A 27,063-nucleotide genomic window follows, 5' to 3' on the forward strand; every position below is an offset into this window, starting at 1 on the left:
GATCATTTCCAAGTTAAAAGGTGGATTTTCTGTTTCTTGAAAGTAGGACAGAAAAATTTATGCTGATCCTTGACAATATGTTTCTTGGGAGTGTATTGGTTTTTAATTTATTAATTCACAATAAGAGCAGAAAATTATATTAACTTATACTTCCATTTTTGTTACCCAATTCTGAACGGAAGAGTAGTTCCTGACAAGTATTAAGTGTGAACAGTGTATTTAGCTTATAGTTATATAGCATTTTATGCTTCAGATAAGACACAGAAAAGAATTCAGAATATCCTTTCAAGTATTGGATCGCTAGACTGAAAAGCAATTAGCTGTTATTTTCATATGAAAGGTAAATGCTAAGATTCAGATTCTCACAGAGAAAAAGATTTTCCTCACAGAGGAAAAAAAAAAAAAAAAAAAAAAAAAAGTGTCAAACCAAACAACAGCTCTGTGGGCAAAAAAAAGAGAACAACTTTCTTACATTCCTAGACAAGGCAAGTAGAAAAGAAAAAAAGAAAAGGCACATCTGTGTTAATCTAAATACAATGTAGATTGATAAACATACAACCCCAAAAGACCCGCTACAATGTTTATTGTAGGTTTAAGGATGCAGAGGAGGAAAGTAAAAAACTAGCACAGATTATGTGTTGCTTATCATCCTCAGATATACATAGCTGAAGTTAAGCAAAGCAGATTTCTGTAAAAACTGTTTTTTCTTCCTTTTGTGACAGGAACATTTCCTTTCCTGATTTCAGGCAAGAGAATTTTGTAGGATCTGAAACTTTGAATCCTATTCCAGAAATTCTATTTGCCAAGTGCCTAGTGAATTAACAGGACTGAAACATGATCACCAAAAGGAAGAAGGAAAAACAAACAAACAAACAAACAAAACAAAACAAAAAAAACCCACAATTGGTTGATGTTTAAAACACATCCAAGTTGATTCCTCTCTCCTTTTCCCAGAAAGTAAAAACAAGTTCACACAATAATTTTTTTTTTTAGTGACTCAATCCCTTTGAATGTCGGAACTGACTTTCTTTCCTACTGATCTGCAATGCAATCTAAGGTTTAAAGGATAAATAACCACACTGCTAATAGACCAGCACACACGATGGTGTACTACTGAGCTAGCTAGGGGCTATGATAGCAACCCCTTCCTGAGCAGTGCTGCACACTGTTGAACTGCATGAAGGCTCACTGTTACCCTGACAGCCTTAATTCAGGTAGTGTCATTAGAGATGGACAAAATATTGTCTCTGCAGTTAAAAAGCTAAAGTAACAGTAAGTAACAATATGATGTATCTGAATGTGTTGGCTAATTAAAGAAAAAAAAAAAAAAAAGAAAAAAAAAAGGAGCTGATGCAACCAAAGAAAGCTGTGAAGTTTCTCAGAATTATTCTTGTACTGAGAAGCTCAACTGATCAGAAATTCTGGGCAGATGGGAGAACATTGATGTTGGAAAGCAACTTATCCAGATCTGACATGAGAACAGGCAAGGGCATGATTCCCTTATTCCATGAGTACATTGAGTATGGGCAGAAGGAAAAGTGAAAGTAAACGGTTGAGATCTGTGTGACAATTCTATATTGTTCTATATTTGATTTGATTTAATATCTTGTCTATGTCTTAAGATTTCCTATCCTAATTTCCAGAACTTTTGTTCATAATCAAGACAAACATAGCTGGTACAAGTCAGCTGATGCTTGGCTGAACATGCCTTCCAATGATAAATGGAGAAGAGCTGGAGAAATGTTTCTTTTTTCTTTTTTTTTTTTATTTTTTATTTATTTTATTATTTTTTTTGTGTGTGTGTGTGTGTGTGTGTGTGTGTGTGTGTGTGTGATTTAATTAAATTCTAACCTATGGTCAAGCATACTTGCACACAGGCAAATTGTAGATAGAATATGTAGGAAAAAATGAATTTTCCTTCGTTTCTTCCAAAAGTGTTGGAAGGGTCACTGCCGAGGGCTATCAATAATACCCTCCTCTGGACTGCAGTCATTCCTTTGACTTGCGGAATCAAACTGTAACCCATGAAAGATTACAGAGAAGGTATGTTTATTCAGTGCTGCACAGACACCGGGCGCAAGGGGGATCGTTCCACCTAACTTGCACAACGTAGGGCAAAAGCTTGGTACAGATATAGGCCAAACTAATACATAATCAATGAATTTCCCAGAATTCGTATACATATTCCTTACATTTCTGAGAACCCATCAGCATACGGTCCCTCCCTCTTGCACATGCGCCGCGGACAGTGGGGGTCTTCTTCTGGTGGTCATGGGATGAAGGCTCATTGTTTTCAACAGAAATAATATGATCCTGACCCGTTCCTTGTGTAATATTTCTTCAAGTTTACAATAGAGTTTTGAGATGTTCTTTTCTTATCTGCCCTCACATCCTGCTTACCTGCATTCCTATACAATGGTTAACTCTTATCTTGTCCTCTCCTCAGTCTCTATACAATTGTTAACCCTCAGTTTGTCCTCTCCTAACTCACCTTAGAACTCACAGATGAGGAACAGATGAGGAACTGAAACTTCATTAAATAGCTACAGCAAGTCCATTCTTTATATGTAGCAATCTGGCAGCAGATTTTGATGTGTACATCTGTAACTGACTTGCATGGTAAAGTTTTGGTAGCACAGTGTAGGTAAGGAGGGGCTGCAGGTGTGGTCTCTATGAGCAGAGACCAACATTTGCCCTATGTTATGTAAGAACTAGCTCCAGCAAATTCCAAAAGCAACCTGCAGCTGCCCAGAACTGAGCCAGTGAGCAACAACTATTGATACTGGTTGCATGTATTTAAGAGTGGGCAAAAAAAAAAAGCTGTGCAACAGCTATGAAAGGAAGGACTGAGAAAATGCTGAAAGAAGCAATTCTGCACACTTCAAGGTCAGTGCAGAAGAAAGGAAAAGGAGCTCCAAGCATGGAGCAGAAGCTCCCTGTCACCCAGGAGAGGCCCATGAAGGAGCAGATTGTCTCCATACAGCCCACAGGCACTGTGTGGAGCAGATCTCCATGTTCAGCTACAAAGGAACCCACAGTGGATGAGGCCTGAAGGAAGCACAGCCCATAGATACCCCCTCAGGATTACCTCAGGCTGGAACTCCAGCCTATGGGGAGCAACCTGCTGTGGGGTGGGAGGGCTGAGATAGCTGCCACCCATGGAGAGCCATGTGGAGAAGTTCACTTTTGAAAGGCAGGCCCTGTGGTATATAGAGTAATGCTGAGGCAGTGCTTGGAGAGCTGTAGCCCATGGGAAGCCCACGTGGAATAAGTTTCAGAAGAATGGCATTCCATAGGACGGATCCCACACTGAAGCAAGGATAGAGAGTGACCATGCAGGAACAGTAGAGATTATGGACTGTCTTCAGCCCCCTTTCCCCATCCACCTGCAGCTGCATGGAGTGAGAAGGAGGTAGAAGAATCAGAAGTTATGCTGAGTCTGAGAAGATGCAGGGAGGTGGGAAAATGTTTTTAGCTTGCTTTTATTTCTATCCTGTTTCATTAATTGGCTATACATTAAATTCCTCTTCCTTAGGTTGAGTTTGTTTTGTCCATGATGGTAACTGATGACTGATCTTCCTGTCTTTATTTCAACCCATTAAATTTTTCACTGGATTATCTCCCCCTGACTTGCTGAAGAAGGGCAGTGAGAGAGCAGTTTGGTGAGCACCTGGCAGTCAGCCAAAGTCAATTCACCACAACATCAAAAGTTTCAAAGGGAATCAGTGAGTGATCTACTCTTGAGGTGATTAATTTTAAATACCTGATAACTCTGATTTTTGGAAGGTGGCAAGCACTCTCCTTTGAAAACCCCAGGTTTTCTAATGTTTTCCTCTCCTTTCCTTTAAACTAGAAAACCAGAGAGATTGTTATCTCTATATAAATCATTGTCTCAAGTTTGTGGAGAGGTGAAAGCTTCACAGTGGGGTATGACTGGAAGAATTTTATTGCTACATTATCATATTGAATGCCACGTCCAGAAAAGAAGTACAGACAGGGTAAATATCTTACCCAAAGTGAAAGAATTGTTGATTAGGTAGATCACTGGTGCCTTCCCTATGGAATAATCATCATACTGTTTCTTTTATAGCTAAAGCAAAGCAGTGAAACTATTACCCATTGAAAACATAAGAGCCAGTAGCTCTTAATTGTTTATGAAAGTTACATCTGAAAAAAAAAAAAAAAAAAAAAAAAAAAAATCCCTGTTGTACCTCTGATTCATTTTCATGATCCATTGGCCAGCTGGTATGAGAAGCATCATTAGTGAAGCATGAGATTTCATGCAGTTTGGTCACCCAGCAGGAGCTGCACTTCACCTTATGCTGATTCTCTCTTTACTAGTTCCTTATAGCCAGGAAAGTCAATGTGTTAAGGACACATTAAAAGTATGTAGATGTTATTCAGTCTTCTTTGGATATCACTGACAACTATCATATTGCTTCTCAGAGTGACAGATTTCAGCAGAGCATTGCCCTGTGAAATAGAGTACAGCCACACACTGTGAAAGGAAAAATGTAAAATCAAAGGAGTTTTGTAACAGCTATTATTCAGTGAAGTTTTAGATATTTTTAACAAAAGCAAGCCAGGTGCTTTTCTCTGTCATAAGAACTGAGTATTGGAAACAAATTTTATTTCATAAAGTTAATAACAGCACTGAAAGTGCATTGAAATATTTTTTTTAAGTAGTCAAATGTGTACACGAACATAAATGCTTAGGCGTTTATGCGCAATGAATTTTTTTTATTATTATTTTATTGAAACTGAAAAACAACTGACAAAATTATTTGTGTGCGAGCAGACATATGGGGACCATGTAGCAAATGTAGATGCACTTTGTGGAAGAGCTGACTGGAGGGTTTCTGTACTTCAGTCAAGTTATGACAGAAGTAGTTGTATCTCTGAAAGCTTACATGTCAGACTGAGTATTGAGAGAGGCATTCCATTGCACTGATAGCGGATGATGCTCAAAATTTGGTAGGATGGATGCTTAGTTTTTCTAAGAAGACTAGGTATAGAATATAGAAAAGGTATGATTTAGATATGATAAGAGGGACCAAATATAACATTACAGAGATTTCTGCATGAGAGCATTTGCTTGGTTGAAAACAATCCAAACAGTAAGTGCACACACACACACACACACACATACACACACACACAAGTAAAATGGTATCAATAAGTTATATGGAAAGATGTACATAACCTAATATAATGTAGATATAGTATTTATGTTACTGTGTGGATATCTTCTATTTGCTGATCTTAATGTGTTCATCAAAGCAAAGCAAACAAACAAAAAACCACCACCACCACCAACAACAAAACATTACTCTACAGAAACCTTAACTTCTGGAGATAATTTATATGGAGTAAGATGGTGTAGAGAAAATAATAATAATAATAATAATAATTCCTTTTTTTTATGAGAAGCTAAAGTTGTTCACATTGCCTTTACTGTTTTGAGTTTTACTATGAGGCATAGAAGAAACTTTCAGCAAAAGAAATGATTCATTTGCAAAGAAAATATATATATATATTAACATCCCAACTCTGCTTAGGCAATACTAAGAGACAAAGCAAATTAATACACAAAAACCTAAGCTTAATTCACTAAGAAACTATAAATAAAGAAATCTAAATTATTTCCAGGAAGTATATTTTGGCTACTTTTAAGGAATATCTAGCATATTTGAAGCATATGGTCTAAATATTGCATTATAAGACAGTTACGTTATAGAGAAATTATGAGGTCATGTTACCCATGCAAGATCACAAATGTATGCTGCTGAGCCACTGAAAACAGTGATGGTAATTTAAATCAAAATCTCAGGTAAAGATTTCTGAAGAGATCAACACACGTGATGGTATTCTAGTCTCTGATACTGATTTTCATTTCTTCCTGCCTAAAAAGATGGTGTCAGAGAACTTACAAGTTCACTGCCTGCTGACTGCAACCCACTCACAGGCTGGATAAAGTTTAACTCTTTTTTTGTAGGTGTCACTCAACACTCCAGTGAATCAGCTTGTTGAACCAACTAGTAGAAAAAGAAAAGTAATAATGTTTTTTTTTTTTTTTTTCTCTTCCGAAACACCAGGGGAAATAAGGTATAGTTTGGAAATGATTAATGAAATTTAATTCTGTCTAAGCAGCTCAGTATTCCTAAAAGTTATCCTGACAATTTAAGTGACCACGAGTAACAAGTAGCTCAGTTTTCTTTTCACTTAATAATGTTAAATACAATTATAATTAACACTATGTTGTAGTTTTCACATCAATTGGTGAATAGTACTTGCTTGGTTCTGTTTCAAATTCTTTTGTGTAAGCCAAAAAGAAAGGCTCATCACATCTGTTAACAAAAATCTTCCAGAAATAATATTTGAAGAAAATTTATTTTCTAGTTTCAGTTGGCATAGAGTTTTCTTTTTAATAGTGGATGATACAGTGCTTTGCTTTTGTTTTAGGATGAAAATAATGTTGATAACACAACAACAGAGAAGAGGAGGCTCAGGGGAAACTTTATTGCACTCTACAACTACCTGAAAGGAAGTTATGATTTGGTGGTTGTTGATGTCTTCTTCTGCATAACTAGTGATAGGACTAGAAGGAATGGTCTCAAGTTGTACCAGGGGTTGTTCAGGTTCGGTGCTAAGAAAAAATTCTTCTCTCAGTGAGTGGTCAGGTGCTGGAGTGGGCTGCCCAGGGAGGTAGCTGAGTCACTGTCCCTAGAGGTGCTCAAGAAATGTTTGTGCGTTGTACTAAGGTACATGGTTTAGTGGGGAAATATTGGTGGTAGGTGGATGATTAGACTAGATGATCTTGAAGGTCTTTTTCAGCCTTAACAATTTTATGATTCTATGATCAGTGTTTTAGCTGTTGCAGAGCAGTGCTTGCACAAAGCAAAGGACATTTCAATTTCTCATACTGCCCTATCAGCACAAGGAGTTAGGAGGCGACAGAACCAGAACAAATGGCCTGAACTGACCAAAGGGATATTCCATACCATATGACATCTTGCTCAGCAGTACAACTGGGAGAGCTGGCATAGGGTTGAGGGATGGGCAGCCACTGCTTGGAGACTGGCTGGGCATCAGTCTATGGGTGGTGAAAAATTGAACTGTGCATCACTAATTCCACATATGCTTTTATCATTATTACTATTGCCAGGATTATTCCTTTCCATTTCTGACATCTTAAACCATGTTTATCTCAACCCATGAATTCTACTTTTTTTCTGATTCTCTTTCTCATCCTACTGAGGGAGAATGAGTGAACTGCTATATGATACTGAGATGCCTGTTGGCTTAAAACAAAACAATTGAAAACACTTTACAATAAGATGATATTGATAACATATGTTAAATGAATTCCCTTGGGACTACAAAGTTTATTTGAACAAAACAAATGCCAAAATAATATACAAGTAAAATCACATTTACTAGGAAATAAAATAATTGTGGTTTGCCACTTGCTTAAATTGAAAAATTAAGCAAGTGATAAGACAAAAAAAAAATATATGGACTAAAGAATATACCTAGTAATTTATTGTTTCATAACAGTTTTTAAAACAAATGTTAATGACTCCAGAGACTTTCTTTGAGGGAGCAATAAATGAAACTGTCTCATGCTGAAGTTAAGCAATACCATTAGAAGTGTGTATAATTATAAAAAGAATAGATATCACAAGATATCACAAAACAAACAAACAAAAAAAAAACGTATATGTAATTCTTAAAAATCTACCTTGGCATAAAAGTAAGCACATCAAATTTACTTCCTTACTGAAAATTATCTAAATTCTGAAGTCATTTAACACAAACATCCCTTAAACATAAGATTCAAAACAGTACTACCCAGATAAAAAGGGCAACTGCAGCAACTCTGCAAGGTGATGTAATGAGCTCTTAAGTTAGCTATGAATTTATAGACATAATAAAAAAAGAATTCTGAGTTATGAAATACCCCAGGCAACTCCCTAGTGTCTTGAAGTAATCAAGAGAATATTCTAGTCTGTCATTTTAATTTCAAATGTTTCTGTTCTGTAGAAAGACAAGATTTCCACAAATGACATTTTTAAAAAATGAAATGCTCTTTAACTGAAAAATTGTCAGCTCATTCAGTTAATATCTGCATGTCTTGCATGAAGACATCCCTGTATCAGGTAAGAGGAAATGAATGCTTCCCAGTTCATTACTTGTTAAACCACAAGTGAAATAATAACGGGGAAAATGGTGAAAAAACATTCCCATTCTTTCTACAGTAAATGCAGAAAACACAGAAAAAGACATTGTTTCTGTTTGTTCTTTGAGAGAATTAAATGCTGATGACAGGAATGTGGGAGAGGAGGGATGTACATTGCTATGTGAGAGCAACAGGTAACCAATCCTGATCAAAACATCTAGACTGATCTTACTATGAAAAAAGAAGTGGAAAGAAATTAGCAGCAGATAAAAATACCCAATATGCTTTTTGCATCAAATTATCCTAGATCTTCCCTGACACACCCTGGAGGAATGTAAATTTAGGAGATTGCCTTTCCACAAAAGTGTTCAGAAGCCTCCTTGTTTTGCAGTGACCGAAAGTATTCCAGAGTCTTGGGTGCTGCTCAGAAGTCAGATAGGAGGAAATAAATAACAGTTTTATTGTGTATTTTCATAAAATATTCATGGAAAATGAGCTGCAGAACACAGAAATATGTTATAGAGGTACTCACATTTCAAACCCTCTAAATTTGGCACGTGGAAGTGAATGATGTGTGTTTCATCAGAGAAGCTACTATGTCTGTCTACAACAAAGACCACTGCTTACATCCAAACACAAGTTTTTATGTTTTACTGAGATGATGCACAGACATTACATGTGCAACTAGAGCTGGTCAAAATCTCAGGCTTTTGGTTCACTACAAATAGCATTTTTATCCATAGTATACTATTTTGTGGTAAATGAAAGGACCTTAGAGCTCTCTTCATTGATGGTATGCACACTCTTTCAGTGCTAAAGAAAATGTCTTCTTCTGCTAATATGACAGAAATCTTTCAGAGGCCTCTTCAAAGGTTAGAAGAAAAAAGTGATCAAATACAAAACCTTTCAAATAGCAGATTACAGGTTTAATATCCCTGCATTGCTTGAACCAAATGTTTATCTAGCAGATAATTTACAATAATCTCTATTCACTGAAGACTCAGGCATTATAAATTCAATAATAGTATTAATAAAACCCAACTTATTGAACAAATATTGACTGTAGAATTTTTATATCACTTTTCTATTATATTTTTCTTCAATGCTTTGACTAGGTACAGTACCTGGATTGGATCCTATGAGTACCAGCAGAAAGGGTTGACCTCTCTCCCCGATGTGGGCTGTGCCCGTGTAAATACAGCTCCCAAGACACTGTTGGCTGTCCCTGCAGTCAGGATACACAGCTGGTTCATGCCTAGCCTGTGCCTGCCCGAGGTCTTTTCCACTAATCTACTTCCATCCACGCAGGCTCCAGTCTGCTCCCTGCCCGGGGGCAGTGCTCAGCTTTGTCCATGCAGAAATGCATGAAATTCCTGATGGACTTTTCTTTTTTCTTCTTTTTTTCTTTTTTCTTTTTTCTTTTTTTCTTTTTTATTTTTTTTCCCCCCTGCACCCTATCTAGATCCCTCTGCACTGCTCTTGAGAGTTTTCAGTGTTTTCATGCCTGATTTAGTGCCCCCTCCAAACTCTGTAGAATGCCTTCCTGAATCTTCATCAGTCGTTGATAGAAACACTAAATAATTTTCCAGACAGATTCTTGCCACAGGCTGACATGCATTGTTAAGAGCTACTCTCTGAGTCTAACCATCCAGCTAGCTATTTAGCCATCTATTTCTTTGCTCACCCAGATCACAGAGTTGCTACTGAGATGCAAGAATATTTGGGAAAGATGATGCCCTTCATGCCATTTACCTTGATTTCAACAGAGCATTAAAGTCTATTTCAAGTCTAAGGAATTTTGAGATTATCTAATGGGAATTTCTATCTTATTTAAACAATAACCCTTAGTTTCTTTCAAAGCAATGCTTCAAAGTAAGCTTGTACAATAGTTCATCATCCTTGGTATTGAGGAGCAATGATCTTGTCAGAGAGATTGCAAGATTCTTTTTAAATACGTAACAGTCAGAATGTTGTAGCAGTTACTATTCTAGAATTTATTTGTTTCAAGCACTCAGAGATCAGTGATTTTAAATGACTAAACCTCATTCATCCACTTTTTTTTTTTTTTTTTCCCCATACAGTATGATGCAATTTTTAAGACTGGATTGTGGACATTTTTCCCTAATGTTAGCTTTCCTATGTCATTCAGATAGCTAGTGGTCGTGGTCTTTTTATTCAAAGCAATCTTTTATTCAAAGCACTCAGTCTGAGATGCTTATACTCAAGGCAAATAGAACAACAGCATGACATATAATCTCTACTGCATGGGTAAAAATGAAGAGAGGTGATTCTGACATTTTTTTCTTATTTTTGTCTTTAACCTCATTCATCATACATATTACATACTTAAAACGTGATAGTCAGTGAACACAAGGAAAAGGCAATTTTCATGGAGTATCAGACTAACTTTCTCGGCCATAGGTGTCCAACATTTTGATTTTCCATATCTTGAGCTTGCCATTATTTAGAACACTAATATGGATTGAAATTTAGAGTGAATATGTCAATTTTCACCTCAAAGAAAAGTTTAACTCATTTAGATGAGCAGTCAAATCCACCACAAATGCTAAATCTTTGAGTCACTTTTCATCTTCAAGTTTTTGATACAAATTTTCCTTTTGATTTGAAAATGACTTGATTTCATTTTGCAAATTGTAAAATCTTTTCAGCATTTTACTCTGTCTTAGCACCCTTACTGCAGAGAAGTAAATCATATCCCTATAATCAGCATCCACACATTTAAGGAGCTCCTGGATTGGTGATGATTCAATCCCTTGGACGTCATGAAATTCACAGATTTGATGATGATTTGCATGACATTATCCATTTTTAAAGCTTTTGCACATATATTTTCTTGATGTACAATGCAGTGATATTTCATCAAAAGTGAGTTGTCAGTGGCAATTATGTTGTCTTCTATATAACCTGACCCTGAGTTTAATGATTAAATAATAAAGCTTGTGTAATAACAAAAAGTGGGTGTCCTCACAGACACACAGAAACACACAGGTAGGTTGAAATATTATTATAGGTAATCACTACATTTCACTTGCCAAGTGGCACAAGAGTATGTAGAGTATAATATAAACTGGTTCACTTGGACTGATTTTGTGTGCAAGGTGCAAGAAATTGAGTTAGCACTGCACTGAGACCTCCCCGCCACAGTGTTCACCTACACAGTCTGTGCTTGAGCTTCATGCAAGCTACTTACAAAAAATATCAGTAAAAATCACATAACAATGTTAGAAGATTATAGTCTTGCCGGGCCACATTACTAGCTGTCCCAGGCTGTGGGTGGCCTGTGAGCTGCACATTGAACATGTCTGCTCTAGGCTTTTTCTGGCTTTAGTCTGCTCTACTCGTCAATATCATTTTCATTCTTCTCCTACAGTGCCACGTCCCATTTATATCACAGGCTCCATTTGTTTCTACTGGATCACATTTATCTTTTCACTTAGGTAACTTGAATCATTCTCCACTCAGCTTTCTCATGGACCTTATGTATTTTCCTTCCTTATTCCCTGTTTCAGCTACTGTCCTGGTGTTTAAAACCATCATGGATGGTTTCAGTTCCTTCCTTTTCTCATGTACCTCCGGTCACAGCATTTACTTTTATCTTGCCAGACTCTTAACTACACTGTTTATCACTTTTTCTCTGCAGTATGCTAAGATCCTTCTATTTCCTTCTTTTGCACTGGTGCATTCATCTCCAGGAAATATAGTTTTCCTGATGTCACTGAGAGCCCAAAGCCTAGCAAACAAATGGGAGACATAGATACTAGGGAAAACAGAGGTGTCTGTTAAAGGGTGTGGCAGTGTTTCTGCTTAAGATACATCTCCCAACTCTCTAAAGAGTCTTATGTCTCTGAAGGAAGACAATGATCCAAGGAAGACAATGATCCAAGAAGCCATTGACAGCTTTCCACCAGAAAACAAAACTGTATTTGTTAAATAATTAAGGGAGGATGGCTCCCTCATAGTTTAGAATAGATCTGCACTAGTTTTACAGGAGAATCTAAATGAGTACATTAAACAGTATTTAACTCAGAAATGAATATCCCCTGTGAACTCACTCTTAATTCTGAAGAATGCTTGCATGACTCTGTTAGTGGGAGGCTATGTTGCTCTGTGGGAAGACATGACAAGAACAAACTTTCCTTTGTGCTTTATGCTTTGAGGAGATTTATTTATAAGATGTGAATCAAGTTACATATTTTACATGATGACATATTGATAACAACATATTCTACTGTGACCTCCAAGCTTGTTTATCGAGATTTCTTTTTTTGCTGCAGTATTAGCAAGACTCATCTGCCACTTGCAGCTTTTTCAGGATATAGCATCATGACTGCCGATGATTTTTAATCACTGTGATAATATTCTTCCCAACCTTGAAACGTGTAGTTTTATGAACACTGGAATTAATGCATAAAATTTATGTCTTGAAGTTAATTGACTTTATTGCTTGAGTTGCAGGCCCTTACTGAAGCTGATTCCTAGTGCTGGGATGAGCAGAAACTTTAATTGATTACAAATACTTTTAAAACATTTGGAAAATTTCAGAATTGTTTCTAAAACATCCTTTTTGAATCTCATTTGTGTCAGCTGCGTTAAACCTTTGTACTCAAAGAAATTCACCCATCTCAGATTACCTTCCTTCAGATATCTGATAATGTTCTATACTTGTTTTCTACAGCTTCTTTGATCCTGCCTTGACATTAAAAATATTAATATTTTATAAGCAAAAAATAAAACAAAGTAACCTATTCAGAATTTATTTATTTATTTATTTATTCGTTCATTTCTAAATAATGTGATCTCTCTGTACTGGATGTTGTTGGGATGCTACTGATTTTCTTTATAGCTGTGTTGCTGTGTTTTAAATCTATATCCAAAACTATGTGACAACAGATTGCTGTTTTAGCTGTTGTTGAAGAGCACTTGCTCACTAGAAAGGTCTTTTCTATTTCTCACTCTTTTCCCGGAAAAAGTAGGTTGAGTGTGGATGAAATTTTGGGAGGGAACACAGCAGACAGCTGATCCAAGATTACCAAGTGGATATTCCATACTTTTTAACATCATGCTAAGCATCATGCTGAGTTTTCCAAAGCAGTTACTGCTCAAAGACTGAGAAGTTCTGGTTTGCTGGTGAGAAGTGATGTGTGATTGCCTTTGTTTAACTTGCGTTTGTCTGTTTGTTTTTCCCTTGACACATGAAACCTTCTTTATATTGGCCAATGAGTTTTCCTTGCTTTTTCTCATGCAACCCTCTCACATATCCCTAAGGGATTAGGGAGATAACAAGTGAATATGTTCTCAGTTGCTGACTGGAGTCAACTCACTGCGTTCTGAGACTGCATGTTCTGTTTCTGTAAAATATTAGCCATACATAAAATAGAAAATATTATTATTCCACAGACAAATGTTTTTGGAATGCTGTTATCTTAGCTTATTCTGATGTTACTTTCAAATGTTACCTCATTTTCTTAGATATAGTGTTTTTTTTTCCCTCTGGATTACCCAGAGGTAATTTTTTTTTTTTTTTTTTTCTGCTTCGTAATGAATCTATGTATTAGTTTCTGTCATTTATATAGTCAGAAATATAGTGCTTTTGATTTTTCAAGCAACATAATTTATGCAGATAAGAGTTATTCTTTTGTCTCTGTCCTGTGGAAAACATTGCTCACACTTCATTCACCTCTCCATCAAGTTCCTCAGCTTGGATCAATATGTCCAAGTCTTGATTATAAACTTTCTACTTATAGAGAATGCAATTAACCTTTAAAGATAAGATTAAGCTGGAAGCCAGAGATGGTTTATAGTTTTATGATCATCTGAAATGGAAATGAGAAATATTTATTTTCTAGCTTGGAAAGGGTGTCTCCTGAGAAAGTGTGCGTTTAGATATTCTTAACTTCAGAGTTTTGAAATGTCATGAAAATAATAGCGGCTCATTTAAGCTCTCTACTGGCAAAGAAAATAGCCTTATGATACCTATTCACATGGATCTAGATGTCATCCAGGGCTGAAGGCAGGTAAGAAGATTTCCTCACATCTAAGTCTTGATCTTGCATTTCATTTGGGTTCGAATTTTCTCTGAAGTTTTAAATTATTGACTACAGTGATACGACTTACATTTAATGTTAGATCTAATTATTGAGTTTTCAAAATGAGGTTTAAACATGTAATGGAACAATTAGGACATTTTTTGAATATTTTTGAAAGCTACTGACTACTCAAAAAGTGACAAATCCCTCTAATGCATTCTTAGATAAAACAAATTTTATAAGACACCTTGACCTCAGCTTCAGAAGTAAGAACAGTAGTTATATGGCAATCTTATTTGCCTTCCTTGCCAATGGACTACCCATATGATCTAAATGTGTGGTAATTTATTCCTGTGTAAAATCAATATCCAAATAAACTATGTATATTTTCAGGCTACCTTCTTCTCTGTTTAAACTTGAATGTTCATTGACATAATTTGCACAGTTTTTTGGCAGTTCATGGAATCATTCATTTTACTTAACACTATAGTCCAGAGGTGTTCCACAGGAAGAAGAATTTTTTCCAACTTATATTTCAACAATTAACGACTTCAGATATGAAACAGTAAGCTGGATCACCATGAAAATACAGTCTCATGAATTAAACAATAACTACTATTAAGCCATACTAGCAGAGAAATTTAAGAAACAGGGGAAAGAGCAAAACTTATCATCCATATTTTGAATGAATATAGGCAAAATCTCTACCTTTTTAAAAACAGAATGAATCTGTCTTTTACAGGAAAAACAAACAAACAAACAAACAAACAAAAACTCTTTCTCTTTAGAGATTGTAAAAAGACATCCTGCTCCTGGTGTTCCCACTTAAACAGTGAAGGTGAAACCAGATGACTTCCAGAAGTCCCTTCCAATCTTAACCATTCTATGATTCTGTGAAGTTAAAACTGTGAATCAGTATCAAACTGGACTGTGGAGATTTGAAGTTAAATTTCCTACTGATGAAAAGCAATGCATACTATGGTAAAGTGATCCAATTTGGGCAAAGTAGCCCAGAAGATGTATGACAGCAGAAGTTCAGAAGGTATTTCAAAGGAATTTTTACTAATAAAGTCATAAATTATATTCTCCAAAGAAAATAATATCTTTCATGTTTTTCAAAAAAGATGTGTTTGTCTTCCTGAAAATAGCCTAAATAAATATATTTTAAAAACAACATAACAAAACCAGATGAGAAAAATGGCAAGAGAACATTTTTGAGTTTGTATCAAGACAACAGACAGGAATAAAAATTTCATCACAATCATGAATCAATTAAAGCATAAATTTTGGGACCTTTAATCTTCTCCATGTAGAACAAAATCCTATCAACTCTGCAGTTAGAGAAAGGATTCTGGACTAGATGATTTACTGTTCTTATGTTCTTATTGTAGGATCTGGCATCTCTGGGATTTTTAATTCCCATTGGCCTAAGAGATTAGCTATTAAAATTGTCTAAAATTCTGGCTACCAAAAATGTCTACAGAGGATAAGGGAAAGCATAATGCTATGTATCTTTTTTTCACAAAAATATCTTTTCTTTCTGCTGACTGTTTATAATTATGTTACTCTAATGTCACTGTTCTAAACCATTATTAAAAGAGGCAGTGCTGCAAAGGTCTAAAATAATTGATTATTTGTATAAGAAACAACTTACAATCCATTTATAATAGGAGATGAATAAGACAAAAAGATTGGATATGTTGTCCATAAGGCAATGATTTTGAAACATTAGCTGTCTAAATACTGCCAAATCTCCTGTAGTATTTTTTTCACAAATGAAAGAAAAAAAGTTTTGACAACAATTCAGTTGCTTGATTCATAGTCATGCTAAGTTAGAGGACAAGCATAATAAAGAATCCTGAAGCTGTTTATCTGAATGTTTAGCACAGTAACAATGTGGGCTAATGTTAGGACTTGGGTAAAGTTTTAGTAGTGAATGAAGAAAGATAATGATAAATTGTTATTGATGGTTTAAATGCAAAGCCTTTCTAGACAGGATTTAGAAAGCTAAGCCAAAGGAAATACGCAAATTCAAGGAAACATTAATGACCATGATAACAGAATATAACTAATATTTTTGTCAGAATTCTCTATACATCCCATGAAAAAAAAAAAAAAGCTTTTTATTTTTGTAATTATCAACTATAGTCAGTATGACACTGTAGCAGCAAGAGAGGAGTTTATGTTTGTAGACAACAATCCAGGAATTGTCTTAGAGGCATTACAAAGGAAAAATTGAAAGATTTATGGCCAGTAAATATCTGAATTAATGGCAATATCCAGATGGAAGCAAGCAACAATCAAGATGATGATACTGTATGCAAAAAAAATAAAAATACTAATGTAATATAAAAACTATTTACATAATAGAGAGGAATGAGTGAGAAAAGTTTCTGCAAAATATTGTGTAACCACTGAGAATAGTGGTGGAAGAGCAAAGGAAGACAGAAATTACAAATGTGAAGTAGTCACTGGAGGACTTTTTGAGGGGGAAGGAAGAAGTGCATTCTTTTATCATGAAGAAAAAAGATCCAGAAAAGACCATCAAGAAGACAAAACAGAATTGGCAGGAGAGGGGTGGCCAGATGAATCAGGCTGTGCTAGCATTATGGCAAGAGATTCAATGAAAAAAAAAAAAAAAAGAATGAAAGGTGATGACTCAAGAGGTAAACTAGCTTTTTTCAAGTGAAAACACCTTTAAAATTATTCTATGCATGCCTGCAATATAAAAATCCCTATTCAGTTTTGAAGTCATATGAAATTTTCTGGTTCATGATCTTTGAAAAGATGTGATGGACAGTGCTGACAATTAAATTACTTCCCATACCAAACGTTCTTTTGAGAATTCTATCTGAGCAAATCCTTATTTTTAAGATTATTTTATAGAGGGGATTACTTCTGAACAGGAGTAAAATAAATTGCTAGAGAGCAAGGTTTGGGTACAATGACACTTTCTTGGTTTTTCCAGACAAACAAAGGTTTGGATACTTTCATGCTTCATAAAACCCAAACTAACAGTGAAATTCAAAAAGGCTTGATTTTATTTCCTCTGCTTTGTCAGTTTTTCCTTGTTTTACCATTAGTTGAGATAGATAGAGGAAAAATAATTTTGTATAGTCTTCATCAAGGTAATATTTAAGCTTTAGCCTTTTTTTTTAAGATTAATCCCTCTTCCATTCATATTTCTCTTCTTCCAGTGAACTCTTTTCTGATCTATTTCCTACTAGACAGTTAATTTAGATTGTTTAGTGTACTTTTCCTGCATGTGAAGAATCATATACGTTGTGTCCTCCCTGTCCTTCTTTTTTGGTTAAGGAAAAAAAAAATCCTCCATTTTTCCTCTTCTGATACACAGATGGAAAAATCAGTAGGTTATTGGACATCAATGTGAGCAACCTTTTCAATAAACTATTGTCTGAAAATTAACAGTCACTTGGCAATGTGAAATTGATGGCCTGAATATTTGCCATTTAGGTGGATTTAGTCTTTTTTCAGCAGTACTGATTATATCAGCTCAGAACTTTGCCAGTCATATATATTAAGGAACATTTGATTTAAATGCAGCAATAGACAGATGAAATTTAAAGGCTAATACAATAATTAGTATGTGTGAAGAAATCACAGCTGTTCTTTGAGGCCTGAACAAATCTCTGAGAAAATAATTACCAGGAAATATATACAGTATTTATCAACTAGGACATATTTTCCAGTAATTCACATTTTGTATTTTTCAACATCTTAAGAAAATCAGATAGGAAGTATTTTTGTATTTTTCCACTCCATGATAAATGAATCATATTTCCAATTTGAAAGAAAATTACCACCTTGAAGAGCAAAAGTATTTTAAAGACATGAATATAATTACAAATGATTTCTCTATACTTTTTTCTTCAATTCAGTAAAAAAAGAAAAAAAAAGAAAAAAATTAAGGAAATACTGTTTTTATTTTCCAAATATTCATTTTCAGTCTAATATTAATTAATAATTTTTGTGTGTGTGTGTGAAATTCAAATTATATTTAAAAGGAAAATTAATTCTCAATAACAGAATAATTTTGAAATCATTAAACTAGGATCCTTTGTGGAAATTAATATATATATATATATATATTTCAAATTTCTTTTCAAAATTTATACTATCCCTTACATCTATAAAATTCAGTTTTTACAATTGTCATTTTGTGCCCTCCTCCAAAAAACTGAAATCTAAATTCAGCTCTATTTTTGAGCACCAAGCTTGTCAGTTGATCATTCATATATGTACAGTATACCTGCTTTTTTTCTAACATTCAAAAACTTATTTACCATATTCCTCAAATTTAATTGTGATGAAACTCACCTTGTAACTGACTTCAAAGAAGTTGAATAAAATCTCTGACAGCACCTTTACTGGTAGCTGAAGACGAAGTGAGAATCAGTCAGCTGAAGGAGAAATACTCCGTATTAACTACTATGCATAATCACTGACAACGCAAGACATAGGTAAAATTTAATATACAGGGGAGGAATGTCCCTTACAGAAATGCAGAAGTGAGTTAGGTGACAACTTCAACATTTTTTTCAAGTATTTCAATTCTTTATGGCCACTGTCATACAACTTACATGATCAGGCACTGGAACCGGCTCTCAAGGGAAGTTAACAAAGCATTAAGACTGCCATAGATAAAGGAGAATTTGGGCAATGTTCTCAGAAATATAGCTTGATTTTTTGGGTAGTCCCATGTGGAGTCACGAGCTGGAATCAATTATCTTTGTTCATTCTTTCCAGGTTGTTCTATTCTATGATTCTGTCCTAGAACTCTTGGGAAGACTTTAGAGTTCATTGGGCTATCAAAACAAGTTTCTTTGATATCCAATATTTTTTAATATGCATTTTAGATTTTTACGTAAGTGAAAGGAGTTTTCAAGAATCTGAGAATTGCCAGGTTTTGTTGATGTTTGATTGTTTGATTGTTTTGTTTCAGAATCTGCAATATTAAATAAAACAAAACAAAAAAAAAAAAATAGTGAAAAAGTGAATAGCAGATATATTCTTGGACTGTCCATTTTCCTCAAGCCATGGTCATCAATATGTATGTGAAATACTACCTTGCAGTGAATTTTTCCTCATTTCTTTTGCTTCATGCAATGAGGTACTCTCTGGGCTCCTGATTGGATTCAGGAAAGTTTATTTAAAAATAAATAAAAATGTAAATAAAATTCCTTCGATATCAGTACTATAGATGCCTGTGCACAATTATGGAAAAATAATCATCTCAAAACATGAAACTCTGACAATCTAAAAAATCTTTCACTTTCCTCCAACAAGTTGCTGCATCAATCTTTTCACAGCTGACAAGCAACTTGTTTAGCAAAAAATAAAATAAAATAAAATAAAAAAATCATAAGGTACAACTACTCTCAGACCCTTCTCCAAACATATTTCACTAAATTAATTTAAAATGGAATAAAGTTTAACCTGCAGGGTGATTGGATCTTATCTCTATTTGCCTTCCAGCCTGAACTGTGTGATTTCAACAGGATTCAACCAATGTGAAACAAGGCAATGTAAATTGTAATTTTCACAAGCAACTTGTCAAAGTACTTTGCCAGTTTCTTGATTTTTATTGTGCTTCCAGCCTTATACAAGACCATGCAATTTCTATGCAAGCAAAGATTCTTTTCCTAATATAAAAAAAAAAAAACTAATTTAATATAAGAGAATAGCTTTTTGAAAACCTTTTGTCAAGTGACAGCAAAGTCTTAAACTCTGCCAGTGCAGATAATAATAATGCCCTGTACTTATTTAAGTAAAGAGGATTCTTCCTCTAATCATCTTGACCTGAGACAACTAATAGCTGTAAACTCTCCTAATTACTTCCTAGAATAATATTACTTTCACCTGACTGAGTATACTGACATTTAAAATTCCTTTTTTAAAGCATAATATGATATGCTCTTTTCAATGCTGCATTTCTAATGTTCCAGTGTCCAGCAGAAACATATTGTGAATTTCATTCAAAACACACAGTTTAAATAGATATCCCATGCTCACAAAAGACAGCATTAAGCTTTGAATGAGGAAGGAAAGGCAAAGAAACATGTTAACTCATGCAACTCTGAGGAAAGTGTATAATGCAAAAGCTATGTAAAATTGCATCACATTCATGTATCTGACACACAAACCCTGTCTCAGAGTAACTTTATTTTTTTCAATTCACATTTTGTGTCAAAAATCACACAATGACTGCAGGAAACAGAATCATCTGACAGAATCATAGCAAGAATGAGGCTGGAAGGGACATCTGGAGGTGATCTGGTCCAACAATCTTGCAGACATATGTATCCAGGAACTCCTTAGTGTCTAAACTATTACATATAGTTTAGCCAAAGATGGTCTCTTCTACAGAGACATTCAGTTCTGCGATTTTAGCAACGTAATTGCAATTATGACCAATTATATAGTGAAAGAGTTCCATATAGAGCATATCAGTTGATTTCCAGATTAACTATACGGTAACTTGGCTAATGAAATGGTTGAAGAAGAAAGCGTCAGGATGCTGTGAGAGGAATAGAGCAGAGAAAATGTTTTTAGAGTGAAATGAGAATGCACATGCCTCTCATATCATAAATTACTTCTTTAATCAGAGCTGTCTTGTCAACAAAACTTTATATCCCTACCTCTTGATTCATCTGTCAATGACTCTAGTAAACAATGACACATGGGTGTGCTGCACCAGGGACATTAAAACAAAAGGAAGGGCAAAATCAGCACATAAGGCATTGTTGATAATATGTTGGGGCTAATTCTCCATTCTTCAGCTGACTTCTCTATAAACAAGATGCTTTTGTGAAGGTCTTAACTAATGAATTGTTTATAGCCTGACAAAAACTTTTGAACTTTTGAACTTTGCAAAGTTAAATTGCTCAAATTGTCAAAGCTGTGAAAGTATTCAATGTTAATTTAGCTTCTGCAATGTCTTCTTTTTGATGGACAACTGAAATTGTCTTCCAGTTTTGCATGACAAAAGATTTTATTTGGAATCAGAAGTAGTTTCACTTGAGTTTTTAATCATTTTAAATTCTTATCTTATTATTAATTTAAAGAAAGTAAAAACTTAAGAAAAAAAAGAGGCGAAAGAAAAATGACAATTTTATTATGTTGTTTTCAAATTTTAAATAATAAAAAAAAAAACTTCCCATTTGACTTTCAATTTAAATCTGCCATCAAAAAGTAATCAATTTTCAGACATGTTTCTGACGGTATTATTAGAAGATGCTCAGACAGGGCTTATTTATCTACCTTTTAGTTTTGTGGAAATGAGTTATCCTACATGTGATCAAGACCTTATTTCTTTTTGTGATTAGGAAATCCTGCTAATGCTTGTACTGTACACCCAGAATTTGCACAAGAAATGCAAATGATGCACATGAGACACACTATCCATTCCACATGCAATTTACCATACTTCAGCAGATCACATCTGGAGAGTCTTGGAACCAGTATGCACATTCTAACTACTGATCTATTTGTTAAGGAAAAGACTGATTCATTCAACCAAGCAATAGCAAGCATACTTGTCCCATTTGGTTTCAGGACATCAAGAAATCATGGGCAAATGATTACATCTTCCAAAATGTGCTAAAGGAAAATACAGACAAAACTTGATACATAGTTGGACTGTATGCAACTGTCCCAAAGTACCCTTAAACTAAGAGTAAATATCATATATCATCATAGAATGGCTTGGGTTGGAATGGACCCTAAAGACTAACCAGTTCCGCCCCACCTGCCATGCAGTTCATTCACATTCAATATCACTCACTGATATTTTAACTGCTATCATCATGGCTTATCAGGCTGTATATTCCTAACATTAGGAGTAATGTAGATGAGTTGTTCCAGTGCTTGGTAAGAACAAGGAGTTGTGATGGAAAGGAGCAGGCTGAAAATCTGGCATTTCCAGCAATCTGGAACAGATCTGCACTTTGCAGTCAGAGTACACATCAAACAATTTGAGAAAAATCCAACCTTTTCTTTTGGGAAATGAACTTCTTGTTTCACCTTGCAATCGAATGAAAAGCAAAAATATGCAAATGTCCTTAGATGATAAATCATTTACCATTGTGTAGTTAAGAAAGAATTGTGTGTCAAAATCTCTCAAATTTAGTGAATAACAAGTTTTCACTAATTCAAAAATAAATGAATGATTCTTGAAGTGCATGGACTACTTATATTATCCAGCGTGAAGGAACTGTGCTTCTTGCACCTCTCTGTTCATTCAGTTTTGTGCATTTGCAGTTTGCAATTTATTTTTATTTTTATTTTTACTATTATTATTATTTTTTTAACAGAAGGTTGTTATCCTTGAGGAGTGTTCCAATCAAGAACCTCCTGAAAGCTAAATCATATAGCGCAGTTCAGATCATGGTATGTTTGGACTCATCAGATGCTGATTGAGAGCATGCCACCTGATTTGCTGAAGTACTAAAACTGCAAAAACACAGAAAAACAAACTCTCCCACCTTCACATTCCCAAGCCTCTGAATTTTCCCACTGAGATATCTGAAATATGAAGTGCTCACATGTCATACAAAGCTGTTCTCAGTCTGTTTTCACTTAGTTATGTTGTTTCATCCTTACAAGCTTGTGCATTGTTAAAAGGCTGGTTTGTATGTAAAAAGGCAATAATTCATAATATATTCCCCATAGTTTCATTAGTGTCTCGAACAAGTAATTAGATGGAAAGCAATGATAATGACACATTACTATGTGTAAAAAGAAGAATGAGCTAATCTTTCAGTGGTACAGAAAATTTGTTATTACGAGTATATCGCCTTATGTGGTATACTTAATAATGTCACAAGATGAAGTTTATGTTCAATTTTAAACATATATTTTGCTTAAAATACATTCATTCAGTTAGAATCTACTTACTATATTTTCATCTTACTTTCTAAAAATTGTAAGTTGTTCTGTCATGCATTTCAAATCATTAGAACAATATCTTTTCTTATAGTCTGAAGGTATGTAAAGCTACCTTATTAGTACAACTGGTAGGAAACAATTTCCCTGTCCTGTGAGAATTTTTGATTCATCAAAAACCTTCCCATCTAAAGAGAGGCAAAAGAGTCAAAATCCCTAAAACAACATTAATTTTTCATTCTACATCCAGTTAAGTTTCACATCATCTATGTCTTGTATGGGCAGCAAAAATACAAACAATGCTTACTTTAAAAACCTTATTTTTATATCAGATATTTTCTTTTAAATTGTATTTTTTAAAAAATTAACAACATTTCCTATAGAAAAGAGAAACAATAAGTATTAGAGTCAGCTCCACTTACAAATCACACAGAGGAGAGCCATGGAAAACTAATTTCTGTTCAACAAGGAGATAAGAAGCCTGCATCTGCGATCTTTGAACTCCAGATCCCCCAGAATAATAAATACATTCCCAGATACCTGAGTGAAAAAGAATATTAATGAACTATTTTCTGCTAATTAAAAATGTGCTTTGAGTCTGCACTTGTTTTAAGCTCAACTCATGCCTGAATCTTTGAGCTTGCAATTTAAAAAAAATAAGTAAATTCTAAGAAAGATGGAGAAACATTGCTAACTATTCCACACACGAGTAGCAAGCACTAATCACTATAACAATAAACCCTAGACAGACAATTCCTTATGGGCATTTTACACAAACAAAATCATGATCATATATATTTAAGTGGACATCGGTTGATGGCTCTTTGCATGAAGACTCCATGTCTTTATTTACATTTTGTACATTAAAAACCTTATTGTTTATTAAAAATTAATTATTGAAAGCAAATCTTATGGCGACAGAGGAACACACCAGAATGAAACAGAGCCTGTCTGAATAAAGCAAATTTGCCCTGAAGCCCTATTAATCTCAAGCTTTATGATTGCCTGCTGCTTGTTCTAAGATGTCAACAACTAAAGTGCTGTAGGTTTGGGATATTTTTAATCTCTAAATGGTACAACCGTCAGTCAGAGGAGAAATTGCATTTGAGTAAATGAGTACAGCTCTCCTTTAGGGTAAAGGGAAATGTGTCAAAATTATCACAGCCAGGCTGCCTTAGTGTCTGGGTTGAATTAATCTATCACAGAGGTCTTTAAAATGTCTGGAACAGTAGTATGCTCAGATCACTTGCCTCTTCTGACACACCTAGCACTATTCCTGCAGATCTAAGTTTGGATCACAGTACCACAGCCTGAATTTGAGTAGTGGTCTCATTTCCCTGGGATTTATATTAGCCCTTAATACAAACACCAGTGTTCATCCTTGGGAAAAGTTGTGCATAGATGGATTTTTGCCATTAGGGTTATGAATGGCACTGTGCATGGAAAAAATGAAAAGCTGTAGTTTGAAGCTAATCAGTGACATGTACAATATCATCAAATTCTTTTCTCACTCTCGCTATATCCCTCACTTGAAAGAGTAGCAAATTCACTTTAATCTTTTAAGAGGCTTGACAGAAAGTACATAAACTAGAAGGCAGCAAGACAAACAATTTAGAAACCATTAAATAGAAGGGAGACTTGAAATAAAACAAGAGTGCAATCTTAAGAGAATGCAACCTGCACTTGAGGAAGTCCAACAGACATTGGTAAGCTGGTCCCCATCAGTGCATTGATTATGACAAGTAGTGTGAGCGGATCAGAGCATTTTCCCTGACATGAAGGACCCATGCCTGCACTAGTTCTGTAGGACAGAATTTATTTTACTGTGCAAGCTCTTCAGAGTAATACTACAGAAGAAAATCTTTTAATTCAGAGCAGCCCTCCAATCGTTTGTTGTTTTGTGCTGCAAGTTTACAGATAAAGGGCAGCAAAGTGAAGCTTAGGTTTCAGACACAGTCAAGGAACATGGATACCTTTCATTACTTCTCACATGAAAGAGGGACAAAGAAGAGCAGTAAACAGAAGAGTGTGAAGGCAGGAGAGAGCCAGGACTCTGGTTTGAAAGAGCTAACCAAAGGGTTTCTCTTTGTTTTTGGTTTTACTAGCTGGAGCCATGTCAGCCGCTGAAGACAGGAAATGTTTCAGGCAGATATGGCAAGAGCAGATCAGTGATTGAATCTGCATGTTTTGTACCAAGACAGTTGTTTACTGTACCCCGTAATTAAAACTGGATGCACTGAGATTGAAATACAGGCATTTTTTTTATTATGCTGAATTCTTACACTGAAAAAAAGTGTCATTCAGAGTAACTTTTCTAAGTAACTGAATAATAGACTGAACTCACAAAATTAATTTCGCAATCAAAAAGTCAGTAACTCTTAAATTAAAACAGTAAAATGACACCATTGTAGCAATGACAACTGTTATCTAGTTGATAGGGTACAAAGGCTTTAACCAGAAGTTTCTTTATCACAGTGGCCTCAGCTCGCTGCTTGACTTGGCTTGAGAGAATAGAAGTGAATGCACTGTACTAACAAAGCTTATACCAAATGGCTAATCTATGCCTGAGGCAATACAATAATTATTGCATATAATGAAGATAGTTTCCTGGTAGCAACTGGACAACATTGTCATTGAAGATTTATAACAAAAATCCCCTTTAGCGATAGGAATCCTTAGTGAAAAGTCTTAATATCTGACTTGAGAATGTTTCACTTCTAAAATCAAAATTATATACTCAACTCTCAGAAATAACTAAGCATAACTGGAAAATGATATCTTGTTACTTGTAGGATATGAAATTCATTTTCCACCAAAAAAATGAAAAAATGAGGAAAATATTTTTCTGTCAGCTTCATTATTGCAACACTTCACTTTGGGTTTGTACTGCTTATTCTAATACTTTATCCCAGGATTTTGAGAAAGGAACTTTTCTGTTTTTATTTGCCCCACTTCTACAGCTGGTGCAGAAATAGTTTAAAGCTTCCTTCTTTACTTACTCAAAAGGAATTTTACGGGTCATATGCACAAAGCTAAGCTCAGAAATAACACCTCTCAGATTGCCTGGGTCATCTTTCCAGACTGATGTCTTTGAAAATAGTTTATTCGAACTTCAGTATCTGGCTTCATGAGTTTTCATCTTGGGGCATGAGAGTGCTTCGGAGTACTCTTGTAATTCAATAGTAAATAATTGTATCTAAAAGAGAAGGGCTATGAAAGGTAAGAAATGGGAAGCTGGTAGGATTTGAATATATTCCTGTGTATGCTGTTGTGAATTTCAATTTTCCAAAATGTGCAAGCTGATGGAGTTTTGTTATCACTACTTTAGATTCCTGGATAATGCCTATCGTTGTAATTTGGTCACTCAGTGCATTGGCTAGATCTGAGAAATGCTGCATGTCTACTGTCAATACCGAAGATATCTTGTAAAAGGTATGCTATATTCCCACAGGTGGTGGTCCAATGACCTATGACAATTTTGAGGACAACCTCATCTAAGTACAGCTGTTCCATTGGATTTTACAGGTGGGAAAAAAAACATACCAACAAACAAACACAAAACAATCAACCAACCAACCAAAAACAGAAAGACTGTAAAATTCAGAAGCTACCTATGTATGGCAATAACTGTTGCCGCTGAAGTGTTGAAGTATGTCTAAGAGAGCAGAAGGTGCATATCAATTCCTCCTAATCAAGGCAACGTGGCTATGATTAAGCTTTGAACAATTTTCTGTGCAGTAGTCTGAAATAAATATTGTTGTCTAAGGTGGACACTCACGTGGGAACACAGGGAGTCTTTCGTCCCCTCCCCACGCTGCAGTGTGACTGAAAGGGAACAGCATATTTCTGTATGTGCTGTTCGGTCGCATTCTTTCCGCTTACATTACGAGGTCTATGGCCATTTAAACTGTACATTCACTAATACAAAAAAGT

This window comes from Phasianus colchicus, chromosome 3 (genome assembly GCF_987193195.1).
Source record: "Phasianus colchicus chromosome 3, bPhaCol1.hap1.1, whole genome shotgun sequence".
NCBI lineage: Eukaryota > Metazoa > Chordata > Aves > Galliformes > Phasianidae > Phasianus > Phasianus colchicus.